General features: G+C 45.2%; 1 pseudogene; it reads right to left on the reverse strand.

The window, feature by feature from the left end:
• Window positions 1–604: 604 nt before the first annotated feature.
• LOC121649384 lies at window positions 605–12,599 on the reverse strand (annotated as a pseudogene).
• Window positions 12,600–18,276: the final 5,677 nt, after the last annotated feature.

Below are 18,276 nucleotides of genomic sequence, written 5' to 3' on the forward strand. Positions count from 1 at the left end.
AGGATAGCTGGCAAAGGACCAAGGACCCGGATTGAGAAACACTGTCTGTACAGCTGCCTGCAGGACCAAATTTCCCCAAGAGGGATGAAAAAAGGTCTATTCTATTCTATTCTATTCTATTCTATTCTATTTCTATGCCCATTCCACCCATCTATCCAACCCATCATCAGGGAAGCTGGAGCATATCCCAGCATTTAGCAGGTGAGCAGCAGGTACTTACTGGACAGGTCAACCAGTCCTGAACGATCCCATTCTATTTTATTCTTTTCTAATCTGATCTGTTCTTATCTGATTTTTATCTAATGTAATCCCTTCTATTCTGGTCTATTCTATTCTATTTTATGCTATTCTATTCTAATCTGTTCAGTTCTATTCTATTTTAATCTAATCTATATAATCAATATCATTGTATTTTGTTTTGATCTAATCTAATCTATTCTGATCTATTCCAGTCCTACTCTATTCTATTGTGTTCTCATTTTGATTCTGTTTCTATTCTATTCTAATTTAATCTAATCTACTGTAATCTATTCTATTCTAAAACCTCTTTTTTAAAATTTCAGATCATTCAGTTTTAGATCACCCAGAACCAGAAGCAGTAAACCCTGATTATCAAGAAGCTTTATTGTCATAATCAGAATATCATCATCATCATCATCAGTCCTGTTGCTATAGGTCTGTGTGTTGGACTGCAGGAGGCTGTTGACATGCAGCAGAGCAAACAGACAGACAGGTGGACGTGGAGGTAGGCAGGCAGACAGGAAGTGAGGTAGGGGGGACAGACAGGTGGACAGACAGGACAGGTGGGGACAGGTAGCTATTGTATTATTTACACACAGGTAGGCAGATACATTAGAAAGCTTGTTGGCTGTCTTCCAGAGGCTCCACCCGCCTCTCTCATCTGTGTCGATCAATCCCCTGTGAGAGGGACCTGGCTCTGCAGGCTGCGGAGAGGGCTGTGAAGAGGAGGCAGAGGAGGAGGACAGGGAGAGGGGAGGTCAGCAGGTTTGTTCAGTCTGTAGCCTCGCCTCCCCATCTGCCTCACCTCCCATATGCCTCTCCTCTACCTGGCTCTGGCCTCCTCCTCCTCCCTCCACGAGACCCTGCAAACTGCAGGTGTGGCAGGAGGGTAGCTGGGGCCTCCTTATCTCGCTCCTTCTCACCCGCTGTCTCCCTCTCGCGTCGCTCAGCGTACAGTGATGCCGTCCAGGCCAAGGTAGGAGGCGCTGAGCTGCCGCAGGTCCAGCTCAAAGGGGCTGCCTGCTGGGCTGCACCACTGACTCTCCTCCTCCACCCCTCTTAACTTTGCGGGGGTGGGAGGAGGCGGAGGAGGGGAGGCCATCAGGGAGGATGCGACTGGATCTTGGGGAGCCAACGCTTGCGAACTCTACGGGCGTTGGTGCACATGTCGGCTGCGATGACATTCATCTCGCTCTCCTTAAAGTTTGGAGCGAAGTTCTGGCAGTACACTGAGGAAGAGGAGTAGGAGGAAGAGGAGGAGGAGCAGGAGGATGAAGGAAGGAAGGAAGGAAGGAAGGACAAAGAAAAACATCTCAACTTCTAGAAGTTGCAGCAAAAATTCTGAGTCTCGGTCGTTGCGTGTGCGACATGTGAGTGTATGTGTTGTGTGTGTGTGTGTGTGTGCTCACACTTGACGGTTTTTAACACTCTGTTGTCCAGAGGCTTTCGGCTCGGATCATTGGTGGAGGAGCGGGATCCCTGTCCCGCAGCTATTGGCCAGAGTGTTTTCTATGGAAACCATAAGAACCCAATCAGCACCTACAGCAGTTCTTAGTCAAGTAGTGGGGCATGACCCAGGGAACATGCTTTTTATTTTGCTGTACTACTGGAATAAAATGTAATTGCACATTCCACTGCAGTAGGTGGCAGTGGTGCTCTTATTGTCAGAGTGTGCGCAGGGAGTATTAGCTCTAGGGTTTGTTTGTTTGTTAGTTTTTTTTTTTTTTTTCGCACCCGACATTTTCAAATACAGCACAGAGCGGGAGATGACTTGAACACCATGAAAAGAAAAGGCGGGTGAGAAACGGAGATAATGAAACAAACGAAAGTCACCCGAAAGCGTATGTAGCGCTTGGCTTTACTGTGACTACGGTGGGAGACAAGCAAGGACTGGTGAGTTTACTGTGTCTAAAATTGTTGGCAGTGGCCGTCACTTAAAGACATTACATCCCAATCACGCTGATAAGCAGCTTGAGTTTTTTCAGTGAAAACGTGCCAAATATTGCCAACAATCATCTCACGTTTGTGAATGCTTCTTCATTAAACCAATGAGCACTGTTAGCATCATACAAGGTGGTGTACCAAACTGCTCAGTGCAGGAAACCCCACACCATAACAGAGGAGCTGAAACTGCCTGCAGCATTAGACGTGGTCTCTGTCATGCTAGATGACACAAGTGCTGTGAAAATAAAAACAGTCCTCTGTCCAATGACAACATCGCCAGATGTATAAATGACATTGCTAACGATCTTCAGGAACAGCTGGTAGATAACCTTGAAGACAAACGTTTTGACTTACAATTTGAATGCAGCAGTTGACAGCAACAAAGACGGTTAGTTGCCTTATGTGTGCGCAACTCCCTGTGTGATCTACTTTTTGTAAATAAGTCAGAGACAGAGCCTCAGCTGAAGAGCGATTCAAACGCTGGACTGCTTCCCCACTGAGAAAGGGCTGAAGTGGGAGAACTGCATCTGTCTTTGCAGTTGATGGTGCACAGACCATGTCAGGAATGAGAAGAGGACTTTGGACACTCATCAAGAAGGCCTCACCTAATGCTGAGTGGACACACTGTATAATACACAGAGAAGGAATGGCATCAAGGCATCTTTCCTCTGAATTCTATGAGGTTATGACTGACATTATAGGTGTAGTCAATTTTATAAAGACCAGACCACTAAAAACAAGCATCTTCTCTGCTTTCTGTGAGGAGATGGGAGCTGTGCCAGGTCCCTGAGGCTGACCCCTCTCACCCCGGTCACAAACTCTTCGAGATGTTCCACTCTGGCCAGAGGCTACGGTCCATCAGGACCAAACCTCACGCATAAAAAACAGTTTCTTCCCCTCTGCAACCCAGCCTCATCAACATTGACCGGGACCCCCCACAACTCTACCACTGGTTCAACCATAACCCCCAACATGGACACTACGTGTTATATTAACTTTGCATCAATGCTGCAACAAGCTGAGCATCATCCTCAGTTCAGCCTGTACTCACATTTGTATCACATTTATTTGCCACAGCTCCTCTTTTTATTTTTATTGTCATTTTCATATTTAGTGGTTTATTTAATTTTTATTAATATTAAAAAAAATTCTTGTTGGCACCAGCGCACCAAACAAATTCCTTGTACATGTAAACTTACTTGGCAATAAACCTGATTCTGATTCTGAGTCTGATCCTGATTCGAAGTTTGATTCTGATTCTAATTCTAAGTCTGAGTCGGATTCTGAGTCTAATACTGAGTCTGATTTTATATGTACTAATCCTTCTCTTTCCATTTCCCGAGTCCCCTTCATTCGAGGTGGAAAGTCTGGATTTAACGGTTATTTTAGTGGCCCTACAAATTGAAGTTAGACCTATTTTGTTTTAACTGTTTCCCATATTTTCAATGTTCCTTTAACCCATTCATTTGTAATTTTTAAATTGCTTTGAGTTGATTTTGTTATGAATGGCAGTGATTGGAAAGGTATCTTGGTATGAATTTTGTGTCCCTTTCCCTCCATCCCGTCCCATCATCTTTATCCATCCACACTTTTAGAGCTTTTAACTGTGATACCCAATAGTATATCTTTATATTGGATAAATTTAAACCACCCTTTTCTTTAGGGCTTCTAAGTAATGTATACTTTATTCTTGGTTATTTGTGTCTCCAAATAAACTTTGAGATAATTTGAGACTGAAGCATAAACAAAAAACCTCGGTAAAATATTCATCCTTATCACTGCTATTCGTCCCAGTAATGTCAAGGCAGCATTTATCCCATCTAAATCTTTATAATTTTCATCTATTACCTTTATGTAGTTAGCTGCAAATAGATGTGATGGTTTTAGTGTAATAGTAATGCCCAAGTATCTAAGTCCCTCTTCTGTCCATTTAAATTTGGACATTTCCCTGAAATAACCATAGCTACTGACTTTGATTCAGTATTTACATAACCCAGAATATTAACATATTCAAGCATTTTTATTCAGGGTTGGTATCGTTACGACAGGATGTCTTATATGTAAGAGAATATCATCAGCAAACAGTAATATTTTTTATTCTACACCTCCTTCATCCTGAATTCCCTTTATGTTTGGGTCTTGTCTGATCTATTTGGCTAGAGGGTTCTATACTCAAAGCAAATAATAACGAGCTCAAACAATCCCCTTGCCTTACTCCTCTTTTCAGAGAGCAGAATTCAGAATAGCATCTGTTAACTTTGATTCTTGATTTGGATTCTTATAAACAAGTTTAATCCAGTTTAAAAACTTTGGGTGGAATCCAAACACTGACAGTTCATTTCACACAATCAAGGGCTTTTTTAGCATCTCACATTTGTATTTGAACTTGTTTTGGCACATGAGATTCAAAGCTTTTCTGATGTTGTTAGCGGTCTGTCTTCCAGGTATCAAACCTGTTTGATCCGCTTTAATTGTGATACATGTTTTTGAACTCTGTTTATGCTTGTTAATGTCTGTAAATCATTGCAGAGTCAACTGACAGGGCGGAAACTTGCACATTGAAGGGATCCTTACCCTCCTTGTGTAAGACAGAGATGAGAGCTTCAGACCATGATTTTGGCACGTTTCCTGACTCTAAAACATAATTAAATGTTCTTTTTAATAATGGTGTTGGTAAGTTAGTCTTGTTCATAAATATTTCTTTTATTGTCTAATGAGGCAATGTCTTCCGTCATCATATCACATTCTGTAATAGTCTGCAAATGTTTTTGGAATATCTGTGGGTTTTGTCTTGATTTCCTTTGTTACTAACCGCTCCACCTGTTTCTTTTTTATTTGAAATGCTAAATAATTTATTTGCTCTTTTACCTTTTTCATAGTACATTTGATTAATAAATCGTAGAGCGTTTTCTGCTTTTAAATGTTAACAGCTGATCTAATTTGAATCTTTTGTGTTTTAGTTCTGACATAATAGATTTTTCAAGTCTTTGTGTGTTAATTTTCCATTTTTTTTTAAATTTTCCAACAGTTTTTTTTTGATGTTCCCTTGTGTTTTTAATTCGAGATGTGATCTCAGTCAATTTTTCCTGTAATTACGGCTTATACCCACACTCCCATAGAGTTATACTGACGTCTACTGTTTTTTCAATAAATTAGTTAATGCATTGTTTTTATCTCTCGCACCACTAAATTATCTGTTAGAATTGACACATTAAGTCTCCAATACTTGAAGGAGGTAAATCATTTTCCAGTTCTTTTGTAAAGTGAACAGGTCACTTATTGTTATTGATTCAGTCCCACTGCTCATCACTTTAGCATTTTACTTGTTTATAAAAAGAAAAACCTATCCTTGAATAGCTATTATGTGGGTTTGAGGTGAAAAGTAAATTTTTTTTCTTTTTTTTTTTTTTTTTTTAATTTATTTATAGTAAATTCTTTTTCTTTTGGATGATTAATCCTCCATGAATCCATTAGTCCAAGATCTTTTGATCATTCTCTTTTCCGATGGTAATCTATCCAATTTCCTATTTTGTATGCTGTTAAAATATCCTTCTACCTCCTTTTCCTCTTGCATAATTAAATTGCAATCATTTTGAAAATAATTCATTCTTTTCATATGAGATGCGTAGATATTCAATATTGAGCCCATTTTATCTCTTACATGACCCAACAACCATAACAAACCTTCCCTTATCATCGTATATCTTCCCTTTTTGAAAACTATTGCTACTCCCCTTCTTCTCCCAAAACAAGTAGGCTTGATTTATCCAGCCGCTTCATCTATTTTTTATGTTCTGTTTCATCCAAATGAGGTTCTTGTATCAGTGCTATTGAACAGTTAAGTTAAGTTCTTTCTTTTAATTGGGTTATGTGGACCATGGACATTATATGAAATAAATTTTATCCTGTCCATAGCAAAAAATGGTTGTCACAAGTACTGTGCCCATCCACTTCACAATTATCTACCCTTAGACACCAAAACACATTTATTCATTCCCCTCACGTTCATCATAAAACAAACAACTAAACAATTAACTGAGACCACTGGCTAAAAACATTAACTTTATTTAACTTCCAACAACTGAAGATGCAGCTTCTTTCACGAAGTGCAGCTGCAACTTTTTCTTCTTTCTGAATAAAGTTGCTTGATAGTCAAATAGTATTAAGTATATTATAAAACTCTGCAACCAACATTATATTCCTTTCAAATAAAAATATCTCTGTAGCTCCTTTTTCGTTATTGATTTTTTTTTTATTAAATTTTCATTTGGACCTTTTTGTTAGTGAGACCTTTCTGTCTTTTTATGCATTTCCCTTTACCTGCCACATATTATGTGATGTCACTTGCCCTCCAGCGGCTGCTCATCAGATCCTTCTTCATCTTCGCCATCTCATCATCCTCTTCTATGGAGACATCATGTCTCCTCAGCATTCTTGCTGCGTCCTTTAGCTGTACAAACGTCTTTGTCTCCCATTCCAGAAAGATCCGAGGTTGTGCAGGTCTGTGACACCACAGACCCGTGTTTCTTTTTCTTATATAATCTTGATTAAAATTATTGTCATGTCTCATGTCTTTTGTTTCCTGAATAACATCTTCCTTCAAGCAGCAGTACGGACTGTGTTGGTCCTCTTCCGTGCAGCATCACCGACCCGGTGTGCTCTTTCAATGTCTGGTTTGTATTTTCAGCTCAGACCAGATCAGCTCCTTCGAGAACTGCACCATGTCGATCTTTTCTGACCCCTCGGCACTCCGTGTATCTGGATGTTCTTGCATCCAGGTCATTATACTTTGCCATTAGCTTGGCTTCACTTTGTAGTCCAACTGTGTCCCGTTCGCTTTATAACAATAAAAAGAAAAGTTGTGCAAATGAGTGAAATGTAAATGTAAGTCCTCTGAACTGAGGATATGCGACGTTCAGATTGTAGCACCATTAATACAACATTAGTATAATGTGTAGTATCCGTGGGGGGTTTGGTTGAACCAGTGTCAGAGGCTTGGGGGGGGGGGGGGGGGGAGAGGCATGTTGATGAGGCCAGCTGCAGAGGGGAAGAAACTGTTTTATGGTGTGACGTTTTGGTCCTGATGGACCTCAGCCTCAGAGTTTGTGACTGGGGTGGGAGGGGTCAGCCACCATGGTTCCTGCAGGCATCAGGGTCCTGGCCCTGAACAAGTCTCGCAGCCAATCAGCTTCTCTGCAGAGCGAATGATGTGCTGCAGTCTGCTCTTGTCCTTGGCAGCAGCATACCAGATGGTGTTGGAGGAGGTGAGGATGGACTCATTGATGGAGGTGTAGAAGTGCACCGTCATTGTCTTTGGCAGGTTCAACTTCTTCAGCTGCAGCAGGAAGTACATCCTCTGCTGGGCTTTCTTGGTGACTTGAGGTTCTGGCTGATGATGGTGCCCAGGAAGAGGAAGGACTCCACAGTGCTGACAGGGGAGTCACACAGGGTGATGGGGCAGGTGGAGCAGCGTTCTTCCTGAAGTCCACAACCAACTCCACTGTCTTTAGAGCTTTGAGCTCCAGGTTGTTCTAACTGCACCAAGACACCAGATGGTCAATCTCTCACCTGCAGGCGGTCTCATCCCCACCAGAGATGAGTCCACTGAGGGTGGTGTCGTCCGCAAACTTCAGGAGCTGGACAGATTGATGACTGGAGGTGCAGCTGCTGGTGTACTAGAAGAAGGGGGAAAGGACGCACCCTTGAGGAGAACCAATGCTGATAGTCTGAGAGTCAGAGAATGCACTCCCAGCTTCACATGCTGCTTCCTGTCCGACAGGAAGTCTGTGATCCACCTACAGGTGGAGTCAGGCACGTTCAGCTCAGAGCTTGTCCTGCAGGAGATGGTGTTGAAGGCAGAGCTAAAATCCACAAACCGGATCCTAGCATTGGTTCCTGAGGAGTCTAGGTGCTGCAAGATGAAGTGGAGGGCGATGTTTACAGCATCGTCCACAGACCTGTTGGCTCTGTAGGCGAACTGCAGCAGGTTCAGGAGAGGGTCGGTGATGGCTTTCAGGTGGGACAGAACAAGGCGCTCAAATGACTTCATTATCACAGAGGTAGGGTGATTGGTCCTGTAGTCAGTAAAGTCGTGTGGTCCTTTTTGGGGACAGAGATAATGTTGGAGGTTTTGAAGCAGGCTGGCACGTGGCGTGTCTCCAGTGAGGTGGTGAAGGTGTCGGTGAACACCGGAGACAGCCCTACTGCCACCTGCAGATCCAAAAACAGGAACTGCAACATGACGCTGTTTCCCTACACCCCAGTATATAGGCACATTTTATCTGCGTCAGCTATGTGGTTCTGACATTACGTCAACACCACGCGAGTTCAGCTTAACCCTGATCTCACTGTAGTCCCACATTGTTTCTGCTTTAGATGATGCAGGTCCACTTTCTTGCCAGCAGGTGTAGCATTGTGTAATTATAATGGATTTAAGCAAAACTTCACCTAGAAAACACCTAACAACTTTTATACAAATAAATTTATTTGTACAATATAATAAAATATTTACAAAGAAATTTCCAGCAACATTCAGACAGCTGAAATTTCTGTGGTCATCCAGCTCCAATTCTTCCTCACCCCAAACATTTCTTCTCCTCCATTTTCCTAATGATGTTTGACACAAGCAGAGCTGCTATACAATCAGAGGAAACCTGATGGAGGATGGAGTCAGGGATGTATTTGCACATGTTTGTTTTAACAAGTTCTTTTCAGAACATTTTTCTTAAGAAGAACAAACTTTTCTGGGGTAAAATAATATACCAGCAGAGATCCCCAGACCCTCCTCTTCCTGCAGCCTCTCCAGAGGACCAGGAAGGATTCCTAAGCCAATCAATCACAAGACCACACTCAAATTGCCATGCCAACCGACTTACAGCTGAGTTTTCCAGTGTGGACACAGAAGTTCAATCATCAGTTCTGAAGATCAGATCTGCTTTATGTCAAATCAGGCATAAGACACTTGGCTGTGACATGAGCTCTGAGCATTATCATCAGCATCATCAATGTACAGCAACAGCTGATGAATCCTTTCACTCTTCTGGCCCCACTCAGCCTTTTCCTGGACAAAACTTTCCATCCTCCAGAAGAGGCTTTGACCCAGCTGACGATGTGAACCAAACCTCCCTCCGGTCATACAGGACTGATGTCTCTGGCAAAGGGCCTGATAGTCCACACTACAGGACTGAGGTAGTGTCCAGTAGGACATCAAGGAACACCGGCTGATCCTGTGTAAACTGAAGCATGGCTCATCCATCCAGGCAGTCCACCATCACAGCTGGAACATCTGAGCTTTTCATGTCCAGCTCAGCTTCATGAATCAAGTTGAACTCTGCAGTAAGACAGCAGTCCTGCTGCACTGTGGACAGACGGGAGTCTAACGCCAAATTCATTTCAGTCCCACTAGCCAACGTTTCTCTTATAGTTATGGGTGGATCGCCATCCCTTAGCTATGCTGCCATAGACTAAAGCTGGATCTATACTTGTGCGGCACCTGCATAGCAGATGCTGGTGAAATGTGCTCTCGCACGCGAGCGTATGGTTACGGTGTTGTGTTGCAATTTATCTTCCACAGTAACAACACAAATCAGTGAGAAAGCTTCAGAAATCCGGAAACACGTAATCACCAACCAAGTGATTGCAAGGGAGTACTTCCGCATAACTGCGCTGCAAGCAGGATGCTCGTCGAGCCTGGGAGGGGTGCAGGGGTGCACATTGGGTCTGGAAGGGTGCACATTGGGTCTGGAAGGGGTGCACATCGGTCTGGAAGGGGTGCGCATTGAGCCTCTGTGGACCTTCGGTGAACATAGGGTGGTGATGTCATCACCGACCTTACACACACACACTGCACGAGTATAAATCCAGCTTTAGATTGCTCAGGGACATTTTAGAGGGACGTCTTTTATTTCTGATTAAATGCATTCAGTTAAACTTTAATCTGGATTACGAAAAAAACCTGGCTGAGAACTCTGATTGGCCAGTAAGTTTAGAAATCTACCAGCCACACTGGCTGCTTATCAGTAAGGTACAGGTGTGTGTTTAAACGCACACCTGCCTGCACAGAAAACAAGCCTGCTTTTTTTCTTCATGCTAAGCAACATTGACTAACAGCTTACCTGTCAAAGAAGGTAGCCAGCAGCCTCCTGAGCAGCACTTTGTGTTTGACTCCGGCACACAGGTGGCAGTTCATCAGCTGACCACGTGTCATGAACACACCTGAACCTGAACACATGCCAACATCAGAAGGCACCATGTGATGTGGCATATTGTATAGTGATCCTGTTACCATGACAATGCCATCCTACCTGCCACAAGCTCCACCTTCTCTCCTGGGTCTCCTTCTGTGTAGAGTGATGGGTGACAGCGGTACCCAATCTGACTGATCAGACTCGCAGGCAGCGCCATGTTGTCCCGACCAACCAGCACGCAGGGCCGCCGCTCATTAGCCAATGGGATGGGTAGCATCTCCAGCTTCTCTTGAACTGAGCCAATGGGAAACAAGGATGGTTAGAAGGTCTGGGCCCCAGGGACCCCTGCTGAGATGATTTCTTATCAGGAAGGAAATCTAGGAAAAATACAACCAAACATCCATGAACAAGCATGTTGTCGCTACTGATGCTGATGGTACTTACTGAGCTGGTTTCCATGGTGACCATAAATGTGCTGAAAGAGTCCTGGGTGGATGTTGTTGCCATAGTAATCCTCTTCCAGCTCCTCCTCAGTGTGGGGGTAGAGAGGGAGGCGAGTCTGGTGGGGAGACTGGATCCTCCTGGACTGGAGCGCCCCCCACCTGCCAGCAGGTAAGACTGCAGCCCTGAGACCAGACCACCACCTGTGCTCAGGTAACACAGAGCTCTGCTGCGGAGGACTGCAGTTCCCCAACCATGTCCACTCTGAGGACAGAAGCAGGCAGAGGGAGACATGTTGAATACCTGTCCCTGTACGGTGGCTTTAGATGTCAAACTACTCGTTAATGGTAACAACAGACCAGAGAAGCAAACTTATCCATCACAATCTACCCGACAGAGTCACACGTCACCGTAACTGAAACGCTGATGGGGTTTAGAAGAGATGGAGCTTGAGGAGATCTCCTGGAGGTTAAAGGTTTAAGCAGGGTTTGAGCAGTGTGTTCTCACCTAGCGTCCTCATCTTTCGTCCTCCTCCGTTGTCCTCAGCGGAAGGACTGTCAACTCTCTCTTGCTTGATTCCGGCTGACGGCCAGCAGCAGCTCCTCCGGGCTCAGACTCGGTTGGTCCGGATTCACCTCCTGCAACAGGGCGGCGCCATGCTGCTGCTGTTGGACTGCTGAGGCCTCGAAGCCCCCAAGCTCCTCTGCTGAGGTTGTCTGTGATGCATCACGGTTAAATAAAGTTCAGTTTAATGATAATACACCTCATCATGAACATCAGACTCAATAACACAGCTGCACTTCCCACCTGAGAGTCACAACACAGCGGAGAGGAGGATGAGGCTTCATCATCATCAGCTCCATGCCTCTCTCCACAATGTTCTGGATCTGCAGGTAGCCGGCGGTGTACATGAGCACCAGCTGCTCGCTGGCCGCCATGCTGAGGCGGCGGTGTAACAGAAGGACAGGATCTGCTGGAAAACAGGTGGGCGTCACCGAGGATGGCAGCTCAAAACACCACCTGGGAGGATGACGGCGAGGAGGAAGAGGGATCGGCTGCCGAAGCTGAACAGGTCTCTGAAGTAGAGTGAGGACGCAGCGAGGACGGCCCGGTGTGCCTTGAAGGCCTGACCCTGTACCAGGATGGAGACGTCGCAGTAGTGACCCAGCAGCCGCTGCTCGTTCAGGCTGCCCAGCACGCTGCTGCCAAAGTCGGGGATCTCCACCTGGAGCAGCCCCTCAGACATGGTGGAGGTGGGAGGGTCCGGAGGAGGGGCGGGGCACAGAGTGGTTTGAGACGGGGAGGAGTTTACATGTCGGGGATGCTGCAGAAAACTCCACCAGAATGTTTCACATCCATGTGTTCTCAGAGGTTCTGGTCTGGTGAGGAGGAGGTGGTCGAGTATCAAGATGAAGGCCAATGTAGCGCAGAGAAACAGCAGCTGGTATGATGAAGAGGAGGAAGAGGAGTTAAACAAAGCTTCAGCTACAACCATCCAACATCTCTTGTTAGAGTGAAGAGAAAACTCTCCTCTTGCTGGTCAGATTTGGGTCGCTGTCAGATGGAATGAGTTTGTTTAGGATTGAAACTGAATTCTTTGAGATGGGAAGCCAGAAGTTTTCAAAGAAAGAGAGCTGCTAGCTGCTAACGGTAACGCTAGGTTGAGCTCAGCTCGCACAGTCTTCACCTACTCTCTACACAAAAACTGAAATCTGAGTACAATAAAATTTTTAAATCAGAGGAACCTCTGCTAGTTTTTTTGCCAGACAAAATAAAGGCAGAGCGGGCAGAGGATTCAAAGCTCTGCTACTGGCTTACAAAAACAATAACCCAACGGCTCTGGTCTACCTCCACTCCTTAATCCAGAGCTACACTCCCTCTCCACAGTTACGCTCTGCCAGTGAAAGACGCCTAGTGCTCCCACCACAAGGCGGCGTCTTCTCCTCAGTCCACGACAGTCTCTAAATTCCTCCACAATAGAACACAGTATTTAAAGTCCTCAATAGTTGACCGCAGTCTCTAAAGTCACCCATAGTCCACCCCGGTCTCTAAAGTCATCTATAGTCCACCACGGTCTCTAAAGTCCTCCAGAGTCGACAACAGTCTTTAAAGTCCTCCACAGTAGACCACAGTCTTTAAAGTCTTCAACAGTTGACCACAGTCTCTAAAGTCCTCTCAGTCCACCAGTCTGTAACGTCCGCTACAGTAGACCGCATCCTCAAAGTCCTCCACAGTCCACCAGTCTCCAAAGTCCTACATAGTGGACCACAGTCTCTAAAGTCCTTCACAGTCCACCACAGTCTCTAAAGTCCACTGTAGTCCATCACGATCTCAGGTTCTCCACAGTCCACTGCAATCTCTAAAGTCCTCAACAGTCCACTGCAACCTCTAAAGACCTCCCCAGTCCACCACAGTCTCTACAGTCCACTAGAGTCTCTGAAGTCCTCCACAGTTCACTGCAGTCTCTAAAGTCCTCCATAGCCCACTACAGTCTCTAAAATCCTCCACAGTCTCTGAAGTCATCCACAGTTCACCACAGTCTCTAAGGTCCTCCACAGTCCACCAGTCTCCAAAGCCCTACACAGTGGACCACAGTCTCTAAAGTGCTGATAAGTCCAACACAGTCTCTAAAGTCCACTGTAGTCAATCACAATCTCAGGTTCTCCACAGTCCACTGAAATTTCTAAAGTCTTCAACAGTCCATTGCAATCTCTAAAGACCTCCCCAGTCCACCACAGTCTCTTAAGTCCTCCAGAGTAAATGACAGTCTTTAAAGTCCTCCACAGTAGACCACAGTATTTAAAGTCCACAACAGTTGACCGCAGTCTCTAAAGTCATCTCAGTCCACCACAGTCTCTTGAGTCCACATCACTCCAACACAGTCTCTAAAGTCCTTAGCCAGTCCACTGCAATCTTTAAAGTCCTCCGCAGTCCACCACAGTCTCTAAAATCCTCCATAGTCCACTACAGTGTATAAAGTCCTCTATAGTCCAACACAAACTCTAAAGTCCTCCACAGTCCACTGACATGTCTAAAGTTCTCTAAGTCCACCACAGTCTCTGAAGTCCTCCACCGTAGACCACAGTCTTTAACGTCCTCTCAGTCCACCACAGTCTCCAAAGTCCTCCATAGTACAACACAGCCTTTAAAGTCCTCCATAGTGGACCGCAGTCTCTGAAGTCCTCCTCGGTTCAGCACAGTCGCTGAAGTCTTCTTAGTCCACCATAGACTCTTAAGTCCACATCATTCTAACACAGTCTTTAAAGTCCTCTATAGTCCACTACAGTTTCTAAAGTCCTCCATCGTGCTTCATAGTCTCTACAGTCCACATCAGTCCACCACACTCTCTAAACTCCTCCACAGTCCACCACAATCTCTAGAATCTTCCACAGTGGACCACCGCCTCTAAAGTCCATATCAGTCCACCACAGTCTCTAAAGTCCACTACAGTCCACAACAGTCTCTCAAGTCCTCACAGTCCATCGCTGTTTCTAAAGTCCTCTACAGTCCACTTCAGTCTCTAAAATCCCCCATAGTAGACCACAGTCTCTAACGTCATCCTCAGTCCGCTAGAGTCTCTAAAGTCCACATCAATCCACCACAGTCTCTGATGTCCTTCACAGTAGACCACTGTCTTTAATGTCCATTACAGGCCACCACAGTCTCTAAAGTCTTCCATAGTAGACCACAGTCTCCAAAGTCCTCCACACTCTTGCATATAGTCTTGTACAGTCCACTAAAGTATTTAAAGTCCTCTATATTCTCATATGGTACTGTACAGTCCACTAAAGTCTTTAAAGTTTTCTACAGTCTCATATAGTCCTGTACAGTCTACTAAAATCCCCCACAGATCCTGCAGTCCACCGCAAACTCCTTCAGACCAGGACAGTCCATAGTGATTTCTAGTATAGATTACAACAGTCTTGTACAAACCACCACAATCTAGAAGAGTTGACTTCAGTCCCTGACAGGACTATTCCAGACCAGCTTGATCCTGTAGAGTCCAGTTCAGGTGAGTTCAGTGTAATGTTATTGTTGATTATATTCAGAAACAGACAGATGGACAGGAGACAGACAGCAGGGTAAAGACAGACAGCTGGAGACAGAGACACAGAGGACATGGATGTCAGACGGCTGCTCCTTACCTTCTTCTGCTCCGCTTCGTCCTCGGCTTCTCCTCCATGCAGCAGGCAGGACGGCTGGCTGGGAGAGGTTTTCTTCTCCTCCTCTGCTCAGTCAACACATCGTCTGGCGTGTCACAGAAGAGGAGGCGGGGGTGGGGGGGAGGCAGAGATACAGCAGACGGGCGAGAAAGAGGAGGAGGATGAGGAGTCATCTGAGGACAGGCAGGGAGCTAATGCGGCTAACTGCCCTGCAGAGGATGAGAGGAGCGACGGCATGCATCACCACTCGTCTGCAGAGCCACAATCACTCAGGAAAACACGCCACACACACGTGGAAACTCACACACATGTGCTGATTTTTGTGTGAGTCTGAGAATCAGTGTGTGTATGTGTGTGCACTTAATGTGTGTGTGTGCATGCACATGTGTGTAAGTGTGCGTATGTGTGAGGCTGGCACACAGTCGCAGTATGCAGTTATGTACTCGGCATGCCAACTCAGCCTCAGCACTGCAATGCAGCGCTGTGCATTTGGCCAAGTCATGTTACACAAACACACACCTGCACACACACACGCATGCACACTGCAGCTTTACCCACACACTTTGGTTCAGCATCTAACATGAGACACACTGGTGCTGCAGACATCTGAATGTAAACATCTTGATTCCCTATTAAAGAGACGGAGAGACATGGCTGGACACTGGATGGGGCAGGATGGGGAAGAAGGGGGAGGCTGGGGTGGGGGTGAGGGTGAGACAGGATTGGGGGAGAAAGGGGAGAATGGGGGATGAATGGGGATGATGGAGGGATGGAGAATAGAAAGGCAAAAGAAGGACTCAAACTGCAGCTCTGTGTGTGTGTGTGCGTGTGTGTGTGTGTGTGTGTACATTATGCTGTTGTGTGAAAATTATAGTTCCAGAGGATCCTATGAGGACTAGTCCTGTATTTCAGGACTTCCGTATGGGGACATCTCTTCGTTATGGGGACATTGACTTGGGCTTCACTTCATACATGGACAGAACACTAGTACCAACTTAAGGCAGATTTATGCTCGCGCCGCGTTTGCGTCACCGCTGTAGGCTCGGCGTAGCTCTGCAGAGGCTCGACATGCACCTCTTCCTGACCTGACGTGCTTCCCTGCTACGCAGACGGTTATGCAGAAGTTCTCCCTTGTGATTGGTCAGTTTGGGATCACGTGTTGCTGGATTTCTGGATATTCTCACTGAATTTGCGTGGTAACCACCATTTTTAAAAACAGTAACTAGTGGATCAAGTTGATAAGAAGCTGATCAAATTATTTATTCATTTTCTTCCACAAGCTTATAAAGACTGAACTGTACTGGATGCCATTTTTGTTTTAAAACAGGAAACACCCACCAAACTGTAGTGAACCATCAAAAGAACTCCGACCTGGTGAGTTTACCGGCCGATACCAACCCTGCTGCCACCTTCAGGTTAGGAGGAGAAACTGCAACATGACACCAAAACAGCGTGTTCCCCCTACCCTCAAGTGGAGAACAAACTCACCAGCATCAACTAGGCCGTAGCCGACCGTACGCAGACGCTGCACGACAGCTACGGCGTAACCGACAGCTACGGCGTAACCGACCACACGCAGACGCCAAGCGACAGCTACGCCTTATGCTGGGCTCACACCAAACGATTTTCACAGTCACAGACTAAAAACGGACATCTTTAGGAAATCTTAGGAGTTTTGCTTGAGTCACAGCGCTCCCGTCATCTCGGTCGTTAGGTGTGAGCTGGTAATCTGGCTGTTTAACGTCAATCTTTCTCCAGTCTTGGATCTGTGACAATTTCTAACATGTTAGATACTATCGCAAGTCGAAATACAATCAACAATTAATAGATGAGCTCTGACAAAAGCAGAAACAGGAATCCCGACATTTAGACCACCGGCAAGAAAGGACGGGGAAAAAAAAAAAGAGGAACAAGAAGCGGAGATGAAACGTCGGTGGTGGAGCGTCCAGAAAGAGGAGCGGGTGGTTTCTAGAAGTAAATGTCTGCTGTGGATCATTTATGTGTTACAGTATAATGATCTAACAAATAAGAGAATAAAAACTCGTTCATCCTCCAGATTCTGATGAGTCGGTGTAACACCTGGTGGAGATGCAAAGCCACACTTAATAACGATGATGTGTAATTCCCTCCTGGAGGGAAACTCTCCCCTTGTTTGCTTTACTGTGTGCAGATCAGCCCTGTTCCATATCAACTGTCCAACATGTCACAACAAATGCTAAAAGAATCTAGTTGCAGTCTTGTAATTTGTGACCCTATAGATTCACATTCTTTGTCAAATCTCAGTCTGAGACTTAAGACTCTAAACATTGGTCTTTAGATGTGAGCTGGTAGTCTTTCAGAGTCTTGTGCAAATCTTTTAAAAGTCTTCTGGTGTAAACCCAGCCTTAGCCGACAGCTACGCCATAGTTGACAGCACGCAAACTCCACGCGAGCATAAATCTGCCTTTAGCCCAACCCACCACTCCTCCTGATTTGTAGGTGTTCCCATCAGGACTGTCCCACGGCAAGTAGATACAATTTTAGTACTTACACCATTGAGACGGACTCCCTCCCTGCCATGATTAAAATCCCAAAGCTGCGACAGTGGATAACAGCATTGGTGGCAGCGGCAGTATAGATAGCTTTTTAAACTGTAACATTTCACATGTTGTTTTTACCAGCAGACACAATTAGTCAGCCCCTCACGTTCTTCTCACTCACCCTATATGAAGCGTCTCATTGTTTCACAAGTATTCATAACACACTGTTAGTAAAATATGTAAGCTTATTACTAAGAAATATTTAATAGAGTAAGAATATAAATTCAAATAAGTAGCACACTTGAGTAATTCCTTGATTAGTATCCAAATAAATTTATCTACACTAGCAACAGTCGCCGTGTAGCTTTATTTATGTAAGTTAGGCTTACTCGCCATTTACAAGGGAAACATGGGAGTAGAAAAAGACGTGGGTCTACTAAAAACTTTAGGTGGTGCTTCGGATTATTTTCTTGTACCTTTTTGTTAGCGTAAGGTGCTTAAAAAAGGAAATTAAATCATATTTTCTGCAGAGCTCACCCAACTCACAACCTACTCCATTAGCTGCTCAACAGCGGCCCCCCAAGATCCTAAACTTCATTCCAGCAGGATCCTGAACTGTTGTTCAGCAGTGTTATGGCCCCAGGCCTATCCTCTGATGATGGGCCAAAAACCTCATGCTGGGAACCCGCCCTCCTTTGTCATGATTGGTCGTTGCCGCTTCTGCTTCCCCTGTGGCTGGCCAACCAGGACGACTCTGCTGCTTCTTTAGGAAGGAATTACCCT

Source organism: Melanotaenia boesemani, chromosome 11, assembly GCF_017639745.1.
Source record: "Melanotaenia boesemani isolate fMelBoe1 chromosome 11, fMelBoe1.pri, whole genome shotgun sequence".
Taxonomy (NCBI): Eukaryota; Metazoa; Chordata; class Actinopteri; order Atheriniformes; family Melanotaeniidae; genus Melanotaenia; species Melanotaenia boesemani.